A 6,915-nucleotide genomic window follows, 5' to 3' on the forward strand; every position below is an offset into this window, starting at 1 on the left:
GGATCGGCTTGTCATTTTCAACAAAAACATCCTTCTGGGATTTGGGTTGGGATTGCAGTGAATCAAAAGATTCGTTTGAGAAGGACGGATGCTTGACAATGTTGAGTCTTCCAATCCATACACATGATCTAATTTGGGTTTTTATTATTATTATTATTATTATTATTAGTTTCAGAATATATTTCATTATTGAATTGGGTCTTCTTTAATTTCTTCTCTCAGCTGTGTTTTGTAGTTTTCGCCAGGACAATTCTCTGGAAGAATCGTCTCCTTTGTCTACGGCCCTGCCACCCCGAACATGTTCGATCTCATCTGATCTCAGAAGCTAAGCAGGGTCGGGCCTGGTTAGGACTTGGATGGGAGACCACCTGGGAAGACCGGGTGCTGCAGGTGGAAAAAATAAAAAAAGAGAGACTCAGTCTCCTTGGACAGGATTTATGGATGAATTGGATGTGGGAGGTGTGGGAGGACAAGGCTGAGTGCCCCATTTCCTCCTGAGTCACTGGGTGTAGCTGAGGAGGCAAGCTGCTCGCCCCAGGGGATCTAGTGTGGATGTGAACTCAGTTTATTTGACCCCAGGGCCCCGGCGCATGACTTTCTGAAATCCGCCTGTCCACCCCCTCCCACCCTGGGGGAACTCTGCACCCTAGAACCGACTAGTGCCAAAATTCTAAGAGTAACTGCCACCCTCTCCAGGGAGCCTGCAAGGGCCTGTTTGCTCTTTCCTCTTCCCGCATGGCCGGCCTTCCTTCCCTGCTCTGGGGGGCCAGGAGGGTCTGTTATAGGACTGGACGCTCCCACCGATTAGCCTTCTGACTGGTCACTGAGGGTCAGACGGCCCCTCCCTCTCTCCCTGTCACCCCTGGCTCTTCAAGCTAATGAGACCTGCCCTGATTCCCCAGCCAGGCTGCTGGCCTTAATCTCTCCTGGCGGGAGGTCCAGGGGGAGGCCGAGAAAGAAAGGGCCCCTTCTGGTGAGACACAAGGACCCAGACACAAGGCAGAATTACCCGGATCTCATGCACGTCTGTGTGTGTGTGGGTGTGGGTGTGTAGAAGTCTGGGGACGTGGGGAAGCAGAACCAACCCACAAGGGACCAGGAGCTCAGGGAGATATTAATATCCAGAGAGAGATACACAGAGAGAGGGAGGGAAAGAAAAAAACAAGGTGACAGAGGAAAGAACAGTCAGAAATACAAAACGAGAGAATGACCAAGATAGGAAGCAAGACACGGAGAGAGAGAGAGAGAGAGAGAGAAAGGAGAGGTTGGGGCTTGAGAGGTTGGATGAAGAAAGACAGAGGCACCGACCTTAAGCTGGGGTTTCAGGGAGAGGTGGACAGACAGGGGCACAGGGACAGAGAGACACAGAGGCTCAGAGAGAGAGAGAGAGAGACAGAGACAGAGACACACAGATGCCCAAATCAAAGCGGAGACAGACAGTCACAGAGAGAGAAAGATAATAAGAGAGAGAAAGAGAAACCATCCAGGTTCTTCTGGAAAGACCGGGACAGAGACACACGGAGATGGAGAACGAGAAAGTAGCACACGGGCCAATTAGCAGAGGTGGCGTAGCCCGAGGCTCAAAGAAAAGGGAAACTGAGGCACAGAAGCCCCAAACAAAGGTCAATGGTGTGGAGGGAGGGAGGGGGAGAGAGACGGAGGGAGAGAGAGAGAAGGGAAACCGAGGCAGAACAAAAGAACAATGAGGGCAGAGCGGAGACGAATTAGTTGGCAGACGTGCTGTTGAGAAGCGGACGGGTCACCCAGGAGGCCCCGCGCCCTCCGTTGGCGGGCGCTCTCGCAGGGACCCCCAGCATTTCTCTCCTTCCTCTTTGATGGGACAGTAGCCAAAGCTGGAGGAAACTCCAGTTAGACCTCAGGAAGAACTTCCCGGAGTCGTGGGGGGCTCCCGGTCGCAGGCAGGAGCTGGGGTCTCCTTTCTCCATCGGCCCTAACGTGGGGAGTGGAGGGGATTAGGCGGACGGGCGCCCCTCCCCCTCCCAGCCAATGTCACCTCCTGGCGCCCAGTCGAGTCCCCCACCCCGGCCAGGATTACTCTCCTCAGATCCAGGCCACAGCAAGTGACATCACTCCCGGCCGGGGCTTAAAACCTCCCATGTGAGGGGACCCGTTTTCTTCAGCCTCTGCTATCTGACAACGCCATCCAGGACGTGGGCCCTGTCCCTTCTCCCTGAAGGTGAGTAGCCACAGGAGTACCAGAGAGGACAGAGGGCAGGGGAGCGAGAGAGGGGACAGGAGCGGAGAGACGTTGGGTCCATTTCATCCACGATCGTTTTCGGCGTCCGGCGCAGGGGCCGGGGCGAAGCCACGTAGAAGAGAGGGTTCATCCTGAAGTTTGGGGGCACGGCTGGGTTGTGACTGCAGCAGGAGAGAGTGAGGGTAGACGGGGAGCTGGCCCACGGCATGGGGACGAGCAGAGGATTCGGGGATGGCACGTTGGTGTGGTGACAAGGTTCCAGGGATGGGGGGCTTCTTGCCAGTTTGAAGGCGCCTACCACATACATCTCCCTGTGGTGCTGTCTGTAAAACGTCTCCCTGCCTGAAACTTTCCCTTCGTGTATGTGTTTATCCACGAGTCGCGTCTCCCCACGAACCTCGACTTCCCCCCACGCCTGGCATGTGGTCAAGATGCCGAAATAGTTGTTGGGTAGACAGGCGGGTGACAGAAATAGGATCGAAGGGACACTCGGGCAGAGGGCCAGGGCAGGAGGGAGGAAGGGCGGACCCAGGCTGGGGATCACCATGCTGGTCCATCCATCACCGGGGTCCTCACTCCTCCCAGAGGCTCAGGTAGCGGCGCATGCATCTCAGCTGCTTGTCTCGCCGATGGCGGGGCCCGTGGATCCAACGAGACAAGGGTGGGCCTTGAAGGAGGCTGACGTGGAGCCCCACGAGCCCAGGTGTAAAGCCTGCCCTTTCCTTTCTCGCTGCGTGGCTTCGGGCCCTCCACGTGACATCTCTGGGCCTCGATTTCCTCACCTGCAGTGTAGGGACGATGACAGGTCACCATGATGATCCCGTCGGATGAGCCAGGGGAAGCCCGTGTCACAGGCAGGGGACAGGGCTGGCCACATCCTAATTTGGGGGATCCCGGGTAGATTTCGAAGTCAAGGGCAGAGCTCTGGAGCCTGAAATACCTGGATTCTATTTCTGGCTGTGCCACACACCCTTCGTGTCACCTCGAGGATTGACAGAACCTCATTCATCCTTGGTTTCCCCACCTGAGAAAGGACATCTGAGCTCCGTGGGGCTGCAGTGAGCGTCCTAAGAAGCCATGTGTCTTGTGGTTGGGGGGGCGGCCGCACAGGCTCGGGGGACAGGTGCCAGCTCAGCACCCACTGCTGCTGACATGCCTGACAGGACTGGGGACTCTCCCTCTCCGAGCCCCGGTGTCCTCCCGTGAAGTGGGATGATAATAGGACCTACCTCCTAGGACAGCGGTCCCCAACCTTTGGCACCAGGGACCGGTGCTCCTGTGAGAATCTCATGCCTGATGATCTGAGGCGGAGCTGAGGCGGTGATGCTGGCGCTGGGGAGCGGCTGCGAACACAGACGACGCTTCGCTCGCTGGCCCTCCTCTCACCTCCTGCTGGGCAGCCTGGTTCCTAACAGGCCACGGACCGGTACCGGTCCACACCCAGGGGTTGGGGACCCCCGTGACCTAGGAAGTTTTCACTGGATTATCAGCTGCCTGGCCTTCCTCCCCTGTCCTCAGGCTCAGTTTCCCCACCTGTAGAATGGGGCGATCTCCACGAGTATCCACAAGCATTCAGGCCTCACCTATCAGAGCATCTGCCCAGGTGAGAACCGGACCCGGTGGCTACTGAGCACCCCCTGGGGCAGTGGTGTCCCTCACCCCACCGTTTGGGATCATGAAACACCATTGCTTTGAAATTCTCCCAGCAGGATGGCAGTAAGGCTGCCATCAGGCTCCTTGGGAATTCTCACCGGAAGGTACATGTCGTAGTTGTCTTTGTCCGTGCTTCTGGAGATCAGGTACGCAAAGCCGAGTAGCTGCCGAGGGAGGACACCTGAGGTCCTCACCAGATAAAGGTTTCCACGGGACTGTGTTATTATTCTCTGCTGACATCTCGTGTGTGAAGCTCGTCTTGGATGTCCGAGGAGCGGCCAAACCCTCTGTCCTGGAGGTCATCGTCAGCTGCTTGATCTTGAGCTAACGCCGTTCAGCCTCAGGCTCAGATTCCCTACCTGTAGGATGGGATCATCTAGTGAGAGAATTCTAGGCGTTCCAGAAGGCCAGCCTCTCAATAGGATAACCTGGCTTGGAGTCGGCGGTGAAGACGCCGGAAGTGAATGCTTTTGTTCCAGGCCCTGGCAGTTGTCCCTAGCAGACCAGTTTCACAGTTCTGCCCGTTTTCGCTCTCCAGAGGTTCTCATGGAACATCATCACTCCTCAGAGAAGACAGAGAGGGGACCCGGGCTGGGGGGCTGAGAGAACAGGGCCCTTCGGAATTCCCCAGGGTTGGGATCCTGGGTCCCCATCACAGGCCGGTGTGTGTGACCCTGGGCGAATCATGGCATCTGAGTCTGAAGACGTGCTCATCCATAAAACAGGAGCATAACAGTAAAACAGTCTCTACCTCCCTAGACTCAGTGACTGAGGACTCAGTGACATCCTGCACAGAGAAGGCTCGTGTATGAGTTATCCGCGGAGCATAACGCGTCACCCCCAAACTTCTCAGCTTGAAACAGGAAACGTGCGTGAATCACACAGCTTCTGAGGGACGGGAATCCAGGAGGGGCCTGCTGTGGGATTCTGGCTCAGGGTCTCTCATGCTGCTGTGTACACATGTCCGCCAGGACTGAAGGCTTGACTCGGGGGCTCCGTCCCACGGCGGGAGGCCTCCGTTTCTGGCCACATAAATCTCTCTACAGGACGGCATGAGCGTCCTCCAGAGGCTGAGCCAGCACCGGAAGTCATGCGGTCATTTCTGCGATAGCCTATCGGTTGCACACATCCGCCATGTTCAAATTGAAGGACAAGTCAAGGGCGTGAAGACCAGGATGAAGATTACTGGGCGCTGCCTAGGACATACACAGATTCTTAGGATTTGGTGTCGTTTTGCTTTTATTATTATCAGTGCCGGGCAGCTCCGAGGTCACCTTTCACTGAGAGGTCTCCCCAGATCACTCATCTGAATTAGGTGCCCACCTCACCCCAAACCCCGTCACTATGGTATCATGCCGTTCAAGTCTCTCCAGAGTTCTTGAAACTCTCTGAAAGCATTTTGATTTTTCTAAAGAAAACTTCCTTGCCCACCGTCCATTTTTCTGACTCGAACCTGCAAGTTCACTTCCATGAGGACAGAGGTGCCGTGTGCCTTCCTTCCTGCTACACTCCTAGTCCCCAGAGCATGGAAGACACTCGAAGAATGTTTATGGAACAGACAGGAGGACCTCGATTAATAATAACTAGAATTCTCCCTCCCAAGTGACAGACGAGAAGGGGCGAGAGCTGAAATACAGGTCCATTTTTTATTCGCTTACTCGTTTTTCAAATATTTATTGGGGGACACAGCAGGGATGGAAATATATTTAGTCCTTACACTGAGGTAGCCGAACGATGTGGGGGAGACAGACAGGTAAACAAACTTATAAATGCATTATATTTAACACGCGCGATGTTCTGAACACCAGGAGAGAGAGAACACGTGGGTGTGCGTGACGTGTGTGACGTGTGTGACATCCAGTCCAGGGCGTGGAACGGCTCCGCTGGGAAGCTGTGTTCGAGCTGACACCGTGGAGGAGGAGAGGGGTTAGCTGGTGAGGGAGCTTGGGGACAGGGGCAGAGGCACTCCTGGCCCAGGGAACAGCTCCTGTGGGTGTCCTGGGACGCTGCAAATTTTTCCGAGTCATCTTAACCAGGGCGAAAGGGAGCCGTGGAAATGTTCTCATGTCTTTTTCTTTCTTTTTTTTTTTTCTTTCTTTTTTGAAAAAGTTACATGCGTATCTGATTACAAAGTCATTCAAACTGTAAAAATAAGGTACGGATAGAGCACGCCTCCCGAAGAGCACTTTTACCTTATGCCGTGTCCTTCCTGGAAATTTTCTGTGCACAGACAAGCACATAGCATAACAATGATGATAATAATAACAATAATAGATATAATCATTGCCGTGTTTTAAAAGTCACAAATGGTAACATGCTCTACATGCTGCTCGGTACCACATTTTTTTCTTTAAATATGTATAATATATATTCTATGTACATAGTATACAATTTATATTATATATAGTGTGGTCATATATGATCTCTCTCTCTCACACACACACACACTCCTATGGTCGAAGTGCAATTTAAAAATATCTTAAAACCGGCTCTCAAAAACATATGTAATGAAGGCAGGTAAAAGGCTTATTTAGGTCGCTGGGAGCCAGCTATTTGAGAGGTGAACTCGAGAATCAGAGGCGAATGCAGTGACTCCCCCGTTGACCTTTCCCGCTCACGATGTCACGGACATACACGGTCCACGCACGCAAACACACGTACGCCCATCGCGACGTCCGTCCATCTGATCCTTCACACACACACCTCCATCCATCCACCTAGAACACACACACCACCTGACAGGTCCCAAGCAGTGGTGGGAGATGGTCGCTCGCAGACACTTAAATGCCATCTCCCCTCAGGGTGGCCAACCAGCCCCGTTGGCCTGGGACCCTTCTGGGTCTGGCCCTGCAAGTGCCACATCGCTAGAAACCCCTCTGTCCCAGGAAGGACCAGGACAACTGGCCGGTCACCCTTTTCTCCGTGATTCCGCATGAGGCAGAACATAGTTTTCGGGGTCAGAGAAAGAAGAGGTTTTGGAGGGGAAGTGGCCGGATCGGCTGTTTTAGAAGGACAGAGCAGGGAGCGCGGCTTCCACGTGAGCT

The 6,915-nt window shown here is 54.1% G+C and overlaps 1 pseudogene; it reads left to right on the forward strand.

Annotated features, from left to right (window-relative positions):
* Positions 1 to 274: 274 nt before the first annotated feature.
* Positions 275 to 393, forward strand: LOC120594182 (uncharacterized; annotated as a pseudogene).
* The last annotated feature ends 6,522 nt before the right edge of the window (positions 394 to 6,915 follow it).

This window comes from Pteropus medius, unplaced genomic scaffold (assembly GCF_902729225.1).
Source record: "Pteropus medius unplaced genomic scaffold, Ma_sr-lr_union100, whole genome shotgun sequence".
NCBI lineage: Eukaryota > Metazoa > Chordata > Mammalia > Chiroptera > Pteropodidae > Pteropus > Pteropus medius.